This window comes from Saccopteryx leptura, chromosome 3 (genome assembly GCF_036850995.1).
Source record: "Saccopteryx leptura isolate mSacLep1 chromosome 3, mSacLep1_pri_phased_curated, whole genome shotgun sequence".
In the NCBI taxonomy this organism is placed as follows: Eukaryota; Metazoa; Chordata; class Mammalia; order Chiroptera; family Emballonuridae; genus Saccopteryx; species Saccopteryx leptura.
The window spans coordinates 327,500,890-327,513,801 of record NC_089505.1 but is presented as its reverse complement, the minus strand read 5'-3'; the positions used below and the strand labels follow the sequence as shown (position 1 = coordinate 327,513,801).

Here is a 12,912-nt window from a genome sequence, read left to right as displayed (position 1 = left end):
TAGAAACATTAAAGATGATAGAGTATGTATGGTAAAACTATTTTCAGACATGACTTTTATTTCTTGATCAATTGTACTAACTAAATAATCTTCTCTGTGGTACCTTAGTTCAAGACAGGACCTGAAAATAGCATGACTCCTAGAACACAAATCTTAGATTTAAATTCTTGCTTTACATGTATTCTCTCAATAGCTTTGTATAAATCCATTAACTTATAAAACATGTGCCTTTCATATACAAAGTTTCATGTGGTTGTGACAGAACTAAATGAAAGCATGTATGCAAAAGCACTTTGGAAGGAATCATACAAACCTTAGTTGTTAATATTTTGTGACAACTAAAAGTTCTTGTGAAGGAAGCTACATTAATATGCAAATTTATTGATGAAAGAAAACAGTAAATTGCTTACTATTGTATACCTTATATCTGATGTTGTCATTCTACTTTCCAAACCAAATTGAAACAATTGTTTGGGTATTTGATTTAAGTTTAAAATCCATCCTATGCACTGTAGAAAATACAAATTAGATAAAGCATAAATCCTGCCTTCAAGTGGCTTATCATAGAAAAAAGTAGTTAGTTTGATACTGTTTCAACATTGTTATTCAATAAACATTTAAGGCCCCGACATTTGTGACAGGGGTTATGGTATACACACTTTAAAAAGACAGATGTCTATGTATTGTCTTAAGGGGAATAGTGAAAAAATATGGGCCCTAGAACCCTCTTTGCATAATCTAATCACAACCTTTAAAAAGTTACTATGCTTCTCAGAGCTTTAGTTTCTTTATTTTTAAAATCGAACATTTGAAAAGATCTTCTTAAAGGTCTCCAAGTCTTAAATTTCTATGATTTGTTTTTAATTTAATAAATGAAAGGCCCTAGCTGGGTAGCTCAGTTGGTTAGAGCATTGTCCCAACATGCCGAGATCTTAGGTTCTATACCTGGACAGGGCACATATAGAACTTAACCAATGACAGTATGAATAATTGGAACAAGCTGATGTTTCTCTCTCTCTCCTCATTTCTCTCTCCCTAACAATCAATAAGTAAATAAAAATATTTTTTAAATGAAGAGCTCAAACTACACTTCATTTTTAACTTTAGTGAATCAAGATATAAATACAGACTTAAAAGAACTTTTCAAAGGAAAATATCATTAAAGTACAGAACAGTTGTTAAGAAGAGGTACTAAAATAACTTATTTATTATGCCTTAAAGGTGGAAAATTAGAAATTACTCAGGAAATTTACTCCACGTTCACAATCAAAATAAATGACTCTGGTCAAACATTGATTTAGACCAGGGGTCGGGAACCAAAGGCTCGTGAGCTAGATGTGGATCTTTTGATGGCTGCATCTGGCTTGCAGACAAATCTTTAATAAAAAAAAAATAATAACATTAAAAATATAAAACATTCTCATGTATTACAATCCATTCATTTCCTACCACTCATGTTCATGGTTGCGGGTGGCTGGAGCCAATCCCATCTGTCCTCTGGGACAACACCAAATTTTTATTGGATAATGCATAACATACACGGGTCATTCATTGTATGGGTCTCATGAAATTACATTTTAAAATATATGGCGTTCATGGCTCTCTCAGCCAAAAAGCTTCCCGACCCATTATTTAGACAAGTTACTTATACATTCTAAGTCTCATTATTCTAAACTACAATAAAATACTTGAAATGTAGTTCTTGCCCTGTCTATTCCATATGGTTTTTGTGAAGATCAACTAAAATATATATAAACTATTTAAAACAATATTTAATAAATATAAATAATTTGTTTTAATTATTATAATCCTGAATTGTATAATTTGCCTGATCACATTAATAAAGGCTATAGTTTTTATAAGAACAACCATGTCTTTGCTTCACTTCACTGTGTTTTGTCCAATTGAATATTTTTTAGGGTTCAGAGAGGGCAGGGCCAGGTACCAAGTTATTTTATTTATTTATTTATTTATTTATTTATTTATTTATTTATTTATTTTATTTTTGTATTTTTCTGAAGCTGGAAACCGGGAGGCAGTCAGACAGACTCCCGCATGCACCTGACTAGGATCCACCCGGCACGCCCACCAGGGGGCGATGCTCTGCCCATCCGGGGCGTCGCTCTGTCGCGACCAGAGCCACTCTAGCGCCTGGGGCAGAGGCCAAGGAGCCATCCCCAGCACCCGGGCCATCTTTTGCTCCAATGGAGCCTCAGCTGCGGGAGGGGAAGAGAGAGACAGAGAGGAAGGAGATGGGGAGGGATGGAGAAGCAGATGGGTGCTTCTTCTGTGTGCCCTGGCCGGGAATCGAACCCAGGACTTCCGCATGCCAGGCCGACACTCTACCACTGAGCCAACCGGCCAGGGCCTTTATCCTTTTATTAAATATGTGATGCTGTTAAAGGTACCTACTTTCCTGCACTTCTATATCTTCATCTGAAAAAAGAGGATAACCATAACTTATGGAAAATATATGAGATGGTTGTCTATACAGAAGAAACTACCAGGGGAAGTTGTGACATTGTAGGATTTACTGCTATGAAGTGCTTCAAGTTATACCAAATGTCATCTTGTTGGCTAAGAAGATGACATTTCTTGATTTACCTATTATTATCCCTAATTCCAGAGGTTTGTAAAAGACATTAATATTTAAACTGAAAGAGGAGAAAATCATACATTCCCAAAACAGGTGCTTCCATAGCATAAAATATTTATATAAAACCAGACTTAATCAAGGAAAATATTAGAACTAACTTTATGGAAGCCATGGAAGAGCATCTTGTTTTCAAAATTCCTTCTTATCTATTCTTAATGTCATACCCCAGCCACCATACATCTGGGTCCACTTTAGAGAAATCCAAACTATGACAACACTTAAGCCTATATTTGACATCTTTGTTCTTACTTTACAAATATTCTGGCTTAAAGACTGTTCCAAATATCTATTGCTGCATAACAGGTTATGAAAAAAACCTAAGGCTTCTGATGTCTTTATCCAAATAAAAGGGACTAATGTTTACATTTAATTAGTTTTATTTTAAGTGCAACATACATTACAAAACCATGAAATTGGGGTAACAAAAAAGCAAATCAGACCCTAGCTGTTTGGCTCAGTGGTAGAGAGTCGGCCCGGCATGTGGATGTCCTAGGTTTGATTCCTGGTCAGGGCACACAGAAGAGGCAATCATTTGCTTCTCCACCCCTCTCTCTCCTCTCTCTCCTCTCTCCCTCTCTCTCTTTTTCTCTCCTGCACCCATGGCTGATTGGTTTGAGCACATTGGCCTTGGGTGCTGAGGATGGCTCCATGGAGCCTTTTTCTCAATGCTAAAAGTAGCTTGGTTGCAAGCATGGCACCAGATGGACAGAGGATTGGTCCCAGAAGCGGGTTGCAAGGTAGAATCTGGTCAAGGGCAGATGCAGGAGCCTGTCTCTCTATCTCTTCTCCTCTCACTTGGAAAAAGAAGAAAAAAAGCAAATCAAGAAATATCAGACTTCTTAAAATGCCAAGATGACATATATTTTAAATTTTACTTTTTTTGGCTCATGCATCTGCTATTGGGCAAAACTCAACAGTGAAGGTACATTTTTTCTCTGTGTACCATCAATTCGGGCAGCTTTCCTGGGGCTAGAGAATTCACACCCAAAATGGCTCATTTATATGGTGGTAAGTCAATGTTGGTTATTGCCTGGCTTCCTCTCAGGCTACTGTCTGGGTTACAAGAGCTACTGTCCCATACGACAAGAAATTGGAAGCTTCCAGTTTCTTAAAACTTTAGCACTGTGTCACTTCTGCTGTATGCAGTTAGGAAGCAATCACAAAGTCCAAAGTCAAGGAGAGAGCACCCAGATTTCAAGCAGAAAGAATTTAATATAGGCAGATACTCCTGAAATTATAAGAAAGACAGAAGAAGCAAGCTCTAGGCTGGTTCTCCTCAAATGACTTCCAGAATAATACAGGTAATTCATTAGGGAAGCTCAGTTTGGAGGCAGCCTCTAGTACCGTAATGGCGAATCTATGACCTGTGTCAGCACTGACATGCATAGCCATTTTTGATGACGCGGCCGCATGCGGCTGCATACCAGAGAAGTATGGGGCTGCATGCCGAGAAGGACATTTCATCCTCAGCTCCTGCACAGCCAGGTGCAGTAGCCGAGGATAAAACATTTGCTGTAGTGTAGACGCTCTGGGCTGGAGGTTTGTAGGCCAAAACAACAGAACTCCGGCACAGAGCGTCTAGTTCTGGGACTTACGGCTAGGCCTTTAGGGGATCTTTGACTTCACTTCCAGCCAGCATAGCAGGGAACAACAGAATGTTGTGGGGGACACATCTCTGGGGACCCTGTGATCACCATTACCAGCAACCACACAACCACAGCAACCATCATCCAATCTACTGTTCTGGGGTGTTGTGGATTTCTAATTGACCATCATTACTGAGATAAGTGAAGGAGATGCTGGGAGAGGCAAGGGCCTGTGCTATGGGTGCCATTTCCCGCCATTAGAAATAGTGGCAGCCATTTAACTTACATAAGATGCAACTTGCAAAATTTCAAGACAGCATCTGGGCTCAGGTGTTTGTCAACTTGAGGTCAAAGCTTGAGAATCTGCAAAGGTGCCGCTTGGAGAATCAAGAGGAGTGCCACTATGAACAGGAAATTTGGAGTGCCTGGAACCGATTACCAGACATTTTTAGCACGCTGAAAAATATAGCAATGGCTTTATTCACAATTTTTCCCTCTACATACTTTTGTGAGACCTTATTCTCAGCATTAAATAATATCAAAACCAACCAAAGAAACAGATCGACAGATGAAGTTAGTAGCGCTTGCTTGGGCTTGAAGTGTACAAAATACCAAGCTTCAATTGAAGATTTATCCAATTAAATTCAGCAACAAAAAAGTCATTAATAGGCAGGTTAGTTAAAGAATTCCCCCTCCCCCTCACTTATCTTAGTTCACGGCACCTCACACAAATTAAATAATATCAACACCAACAAAAGAAACGAACTGACAGATGAACAAAGAAGTCACTAAGCAGATAAGTATAATAATAAGTTTTTTGTTTATTAAAAATAGTTATATAAATATATTACAATTATACATTTTTTGCTATTTAAACTATAAATATGGTTTATTTTTTCTCAAAGTGACACATCACCCGAGTTATGCTCAATTTTTTGGCGAATTTTGACACACCAAGCTCAAAAGATTGCCCATCACTGCTCTAGAATTTTGTGAACCACAAGACACCAATATGAGGTTTATAACCACCTCTCAGATCCAGAAAATACAGAGAATGGACACCTATCTGTTCAATTAAGAAGTCAGATCAGGCCTGACAGGTGTTGGTGCAGTGGATAAAGCGTCAACCTGGAATGCTAAGGTTGCCAGTTTCAAACTCTGAGCTTGCCTGGTCAAGGCATATATGGGAATTGATGCTTCCTGCTCCTCCCCCCTTCTCTCTCCCTTTCTCTCTCTCTCTCTCTGCTATCTCTCTAAAAATGAATAAATAAAATCTAAAAAAAATAGATCAAGAGACTTTTAGTGCTATCACTGCTTCTCAACATCCAGGAAGTTTGAGAATGGACTACTTTCAAGGAAGCTTTAAATGTGTACCATCTTGTTAATCAGGGGCCTAGAGCCTTGAACTGGTTTTCAAACTTCAGAGGTCTTGTTAAAACACAGATTGCTTGACCCCCTTTAACAATTTCTGATTCAGTAGATTGAAAGAGGGTTTAAGAATTTGCAAATCTAAGAAGTTCCCATGTCATGGTACTGCTGCTGGTCCAGGTACCAAACTTAGAGAATCCCTGGCTTAGATAAAGATATCAGAAGGTGGCTCTCTCCTGAAGTATACCTTCCAAATATCTCACGGATTTTAATTCTGATTTAAAACCAGAACTATGGTTGTAAGGCAGCATAAAATATATTGTTTAAGCTTCCCAAACTCTACAACTAGAAGGGTATAATGAAGGATGAGGAAATTTACTTATATATGTATACTTAATATTCAGAGCTTTCACATAAGTCATTGCTGTATTATTATGGGCTGCTTTCAGAAATTATTATGAATTGATTTTCAGCAACTCACAGACTGTACTGCACATATATATTTTCATTATTGTAAAATTCATCATTGTAAACATGAAATATCACTATTTTTTATGTGAATACATGTGAAAATTAAGTTTACAATGAAGATGTTCATGTCCTGGAGTCAGTGGTGGGATTCAGCCAGTTTGCATCAGTTCAGCAAACTGATACTTAATTTATTTTTCAGTGCAGTGAACCAGTTGTTAAAATGGCACTTGTAATCAGGGTTCTCTTTAAGGTGGGCTCTTGGATCGCTTCCCAAGGTGGAAATCACAAATTTACATTCCTTACTCTTTTTTTGGGGGGAGAGGTTATTTTTCTGAAGTGAGAAGCGGGGAGGCAGTCAGATTCCTGCATGCTCCCGATAGGGATCCACCAGGCATGCCCACCAGGGGGCAATGCTCTGCCCATCTGGGGCATTGCTCTGTTGCGACCAGAGCCATTCTAGTGCCTGAGGCAGAGGCCATGGAGCCATCCTCAGCACCCGGGCCAACTTTACTCCAGTAGAGCCTTGGCTGCGGCTGCGAGAGCAGAAGAGAGAGACAGAGAGAAAGGAAAGGGGGAAGGGGGAAGAAGCAAATGGGTGCTTCTCCTGTGTGCCTTGGCCAAGAATTGAACCCGGGACTTACACAACTAGGGCTGGCACTCTACTGCTGAGCTTACTCTTTTTTAACATTCGTCTTCACAACAGCATATTCTAAGCACCCGTAGTAATGTTTATTCCATCCACAAGTGAAAGAAATTGCAAGTGAGGATGCCAATCAAGAAGGAATATGGCAGTACCTTAAATAACAGTTTTATTGCTTTTTGTCAGGTATTATTTATTTTTTCATTAATATTTTAAAACCCTTTCTTATAACATAATCTAGTGTACCTCTTTCATTGTTTTTATTTAAGTATTAAATGCATGAAATAATAAATTACCTTTAGGTATATCTTTTTGTATGCTTAAAACGATCATTAGTGCAGAGAACTGGTTGTTAAATTATTTGAATCTCACCACTGCCTGGAGTCCTAAAAGGTCCAAATCTACACATGCATTTTTTATGTGGAAAATTTTTATAGGATCTAAAGGAAAATTTTATATCACTCTATGTTAAAGTAAATTGTCATTTTCTAAGTGTAACCAAAAAAAGATATATTTTATTATGTTATGTTTTTCCAAATAATGAGATTTGACCCATGGGTATTTCCATCAATTTTTTACATTCTTTTATATTTTAGCAGAGCAGCTTTGGTGCCCATGAATATAACCACCTTATGCCATATTTCAAACAGAATACTGAAGATGAGAAAATTTGTATTCAGTGTTTGTTTGAAGATGGTGCAGATGAATTTTATGGTGTTTGCCAAGTTAGTCTTTATTTGATTAAATAACATGTTTGCATTGAAGAGAAGAAGCAGTTAACAGCCTAAAGAGGAAGACAAGTCACTAGTAGACAATGAGTTGAAACATCTGCTACACTGAGCACCCTACATGTGGTGGTAGGTTGTGTGACGATTATTTCACAGAGGCAACAAACCTCATTATTTAGGTACATCAGAAAGTGCTAAGACAATTTCCAGCAGAGGTAAAGGTGGAACTCAAACAATAGTCACTCAGATGAATACCTGAAATTATATGTAGTGTTTTGGGCTTGAAGTTGTTATAATAGACTCCTTTCTTCTTCAAAGCAGACATTTTTGCTATATATTCTTGCTTTGATAGGCAAAACTGAAAGAGTATCTCACATAAGAGTATATGACTTATATTTAACTAAGCAGATATGTATCTACAGAATAAAATCTCAACTAACTAATTCATAATTCAATCCAATTTCAGCATCCATATCTTCAATGCCACTAGGCAATAACCAGTAGTTTTAAATGGCCACATAAACTTGGGCACCCATAAAACTTTTCTGGGTGGGGAAGAGTATCCAATAGCTATGTCTTAAATAATAACTGCTAAATAATTTTTAACAAAAATGGCTCATGGTAGTCCTGCTTTTGTGGATAGAAATTCCCTTAAACAGGTTTGCTTAGTTATGGAAGCATTTCTCATGCAAATTTTTATAATAAAAAACATTTTTTAAGACATATGAAATTTGACTTTGTGTCAAAAGCTATAGGAAAGTGAAAGAGTAAGAAAAGGAGCTGAATAGGAAATCCTTAAATGTGATTAAACGTAAAGAAATTGTGAGAGCAGAGGTGTCTCCAATATAATATGGTCAAGGCTGTCCTTCTGAATTTTATGGCATGCATTTATATCTGATTCATTTAAAAATCAGTCATTAGAGAAAGAATTTCAGAATTACTCATTATCAGCATCACTAATCTAGCACTTAGTATGCACTGTCTAGTGTATTTCCCTGTTTGTGGTCTCCAAATTTACTAAAAATGAACATATACTATTTTCAAGTCGTCATGGCGGAGTATTGGGAAAAGTTTTCAATTAGCAATAATCACGCCTCAGATAAACCTCATTGACTATGATACTGCCACTGCACAAAGCTAAACATGTACAATTTTATTTAGAAAAAATGTTAATAAAAATAATAAAGTAATAAGAATAAAAATTGCTCTTTATGCCTTTACTATGATTCTGTTACTATACTGCAATTAACACAGTTTTTGAATAGTTTGTGCTTGAATAAATTTCATTTTTATACTGAAAAGGTATCAAAGACTCAAGTAGGTGACATAAAATATAAGGACTGTTCTTTATAAGAAAAAGAAAATGAAAACAGGCTGATGGATGCAGAAACTTCTTCCTGCAGCCTTGATTACATTAGCAAATGAGAACCAGCAGGATTTTCATGCTTTCAGTTATAAACTGCATTCTTTAATTTACTTTTGTCTAGGTGCAGAAAAAAATGAGTTTTATTAAGTTATGCTAATGGATGAATGGTAAGATTTTTTTTAGTTTTCAATGTCTAAGGTAGATATTTAAAGTCACAGAGTTATGTTTAAGCAATAACATTGTGATGGTATTCATAGTCAAAGTCACGTTCAAGCAAAATTATAATTTTTAGTTATAGGGAGAAACATTTGTGCCATTGATATTTTCTGTGTGGTTTTTATTGCTCTTGGAAGCGATAATTGGTGAGATGTTAGATCCATTAAAGTGAGAATCCAAAACTGGGCTCCCAAAAGCAAACACATAGATAAAATTGTGTGGGAATTCAGGCAATTGTAGAAGTTGGGAAAAACATGACAGGTCATGCATCAATTAATTTGTTCAATCATTGAACACATATTAACTGAATGTTAATTATATGCCAAATTTTTGCTGTCTTGTAGCTAATAGAGTGGGTCAGGAGTGAAAGGAGAACAAGGAGATTCATAACCATTTAAGAAAACATATGGACAAGTTAATTTCAAAATAATAGTTCATAGAAACAGAACACGATGATATGATAGAATCATATCACCTTAAAGAATAAAGTATAGACTGGTAGTTAAAGAAAAAGTTAGAAATTGGAAATATATGCAGTAGGAGCAGAAGCAGAGAGCCTAGAATGGAGGCCACACAGGAGATAAAAAGGTTTGAATTAGTGTGGGCCTGAGAAAGGAATGGGGAAAAATCAGAAGTGCAAGTGTTGACAGGATTGGCTGAGAATTAGATATGAGACCTGAATGATAGGAAAGACCAAATGGTGACTTCACACATTTAGTCCTGGCAAAGAAGACAAATAACAGCATAATTTTAAAATACAAGGTAGAGAAATTGTTTTTTTCAAAGAAAGTGGTAAATTTGATTTTAGATGTTATTTTGTTTGAGGTACTTGTAACTAGTAAATTGTCAAACAGACAACTGAAATGCAAGACTAGACTTCAAGAAAAGGTTAAGGCTAGAGACTTAGATGTAAGTGAAACCCACAAGCAGGTGATAATTCAATAAAGCTCAATATTAATAATACCTCAGACATATTTAATTGAATTATTAGTTTATACGTTTAATTATCTTATTAGACTTTGAGTTTTTCAAAGACATGAAATTGTGTTTTGACCATCCCTATATTCACAGTGCCCAATTGTAGTATCTGAAACATAGTACAGTGTAATAAACAAATGAATAAATAAATAAACAAAACTGTGTAATTCTCTTTAGAATCCTGTGAGCAAGGTAGGGCTGATGGTCAGTGACTGTTCTGGCCATATTGGTTGTTTATAGTTAGTGTTCATTCTGACTGGTCAGTGCACTGATTCTGTTTAATCAGGATCCATACTATTCTTTTAGTAAAATATTTATAATACCACCCTAGCAATCATTGTTATTATTTCTAGTTTATCAAATAAGAAATCAATGTTAAAAGAGATTAGAAAATTTTGTAATACATAAACTAGTAAGGGCTAATAATAAGTTTTATAGTCATTGTGCCTTATTCCTAATTGCTCATCTTTCATCAGCCTTTTGTAATACTTTTTTTTTTTAAGTGACAGGAGGGAAGATAGTGAGACAGACTCCTGCAACTGCCTTTACCAGAATCCACCTTGCAACCCTGAAGCTGGCAACCAAGCTAGTTTTAACACATGAGGATGACGAGCTCAGACCAACTGAGCTATTCTCAGTACCCCGGGCCATGCTGGAACCAATCGAGCTACTGGCTGAGGGAAAGAAAGAGGAAGAGGGAGGGGAAGAGAAGCAGATGGTCATTTCTCTTGTGCGCCCTGACTGGGAATAAACCTGGGATATCTATACACCAGGCCGACACTCTATCCACTGAGGCAGTTAGTTGTCCAAGGCCAAACTTGTCATACTTTTCAACAAGATAGTTGAGACAAGAAGGTTTAGCTGAGGGCATACATTGGTAAAAGTTTATTATTTTCAATAAAACTGAATGTCTTCTTTAACACACACAATAACACAATAATTTTATTGAGTCTTGTTCATTTTAATTTCCTAATAAGTTTGCATATCTCAAGACTGCCTTAAATTTCACAAAACAGAAAAATACCATATAATACTGTATTTTATTAAAATGACTAAACAGAATAAAATATATTCATCTAATTAATTTATTGTAATTCATTGTTTATGAAGATTTCAGAATGAGGATGTTTAATTCTCACAGCAAGAACACTCTGCTGAGTTTAAACTCTTATTTTGGTTGATTTTCTATCCTTACCTCTACTGATAGTCCAGTTAGTTCTTTTCTTTCTTTCTCTTAACTTTCCAAGCTATGAGCATCTGAAATACTAATTCTGCATCTTACATTAAAGATTATTTTCTAGAGCTTCTTTTCTTTTTTTCTATGATTCTCTGAGATTGGTTCATATAATATTACTTAATATTACTGGGCCATTCCTGGACTTTATCAAAGTTCTCTATTTTCATAATGTTCAGTATAATTTTCTAGCTATCCAGTAATTCATATCATCTTTGGTCTTTATTTCTTCACAAGTTCAATTTCTTTTTTTTTTATCTGCTATGTGCTGTAGGACCTTGCCTGATCTTTAATCTAGACATTATCTTTATATATATATATATATTAACCTCTCAGGATTTGTTTTCTCTTGAGGATTGTTTTGCTTTATCTTCTGACTCTGTTGGCTTTTGGTTATCTTCTATCTTTATTTCTATTGCTTTGCAGTCATTATCAATACTTGCCAGTCAAACTAAAATTTCAGGATCTATAAAGTGTTTTAGTTACAGAGTTGTTTACCTCCACTTCATTTAATTTTTATTTCATGTTTATAGACCAGGAATTCTCAACAATGGCACTGTTACATTTTTAAATCAAATAATCTTTGTTGTGGAAGTTTTCTTGTGCATCATAGGATGTTTAACAGCAACATTGACCACTGCCTCTTAGATGCCAATAGCATGCTTCAACACACACAGAAGTTGTGACAACCAAAAATATTTTCAAACATTGTATAGTTCTGTTTTTGTTTATGTTTTTGGAAAGCAATGTTGCCCTTGTTTGACAACCAGTACTACAGAGGCTAGTAAGGCTAACTTATTTAAACTAATTTCATAGTCATGTAGGAAGGGCCAAGTATTTTTGGTTGAATACTGGCTCCTTCATTTATTAGTCTACAATCTTGAATACATTGTTTCATGTTTATGGGTCTTCAGCTTTCTTATCTGTAAAACAGAGTATTAAAAATTATCCCAACTGGCTCCAAGAATTATCTTGAGGATATAATGAAACAATGGGTATAACATCAAAATAATACAAAATAATAATTTATTCTTTATTTTTTTTTTATCTTTTGGGTTACAAGAAAAGACAGGTAAAAAGTTTTTAAAATTAGATTGGGCCAGACAATGAAGTCCTCTGTTTAAAGAAAAAAATTGTCCTAGTTAACTAGACTGTTCACCAACTTTATGAGCTTAGTACCTATGTTTTTTTTCTATGTAATTTATTGTTTCAGATCTTATATTTAGGTCTTTGATACATTTTGAATTAATTTTTTGCAGGGGGCAAACTGAAGTCAAGTTTCATTCTATTGCATGTGGTTTTCCAATTTTCCCAGCACCATTTAATGAAACCAGGCTATCCACTGAGCCAACTGGTCAGGGCACGGATTTTGTTTACATGTGTCATTTCTTTTTTTCTTTAGTAAATCTAGTCAAGGGTATACCAATTTTATTGATCTTTTCAAAGTACCAGCTTTTGTTGTATTAATTTTTTCTATAGTGTTTTGTTCTCTCCTTCATTTTTACTACTACTTCTGTAATTTTTACTATTTTCTTTCTTCTGACTTTGGGTTGCTTTTGATCTTCTTTTTCTAGTTTTTTAAGATGTGATATCATTCAATATTATTTTTTATTAGTTTCAGGTGAGTGGTTTGAAAATTATATAATTTACAAACTGATCTCCTACTAAT

At 35.6% G+C, this 12,912-nt stretch overlaps 1 non-coding gene across 1 annotated transcript; it reads right to left on the bottom strand.

The window, feature by feature from the left end:
- Positions 1-8,447: 8,447 nt before the first annotated feature.
- LOC136401823 (U4 spliceosomal RNA) lies at positions 8,448-8,588 on the bottom strand. The gene has a single exon (XR_010750766.1). It is a non-coding gene; the product is annotated as a U4 spliceosomal RNA (small nuclear RNA).
- Positions 8,589-12,912: the final 4,324 nt, after the last annotated feature.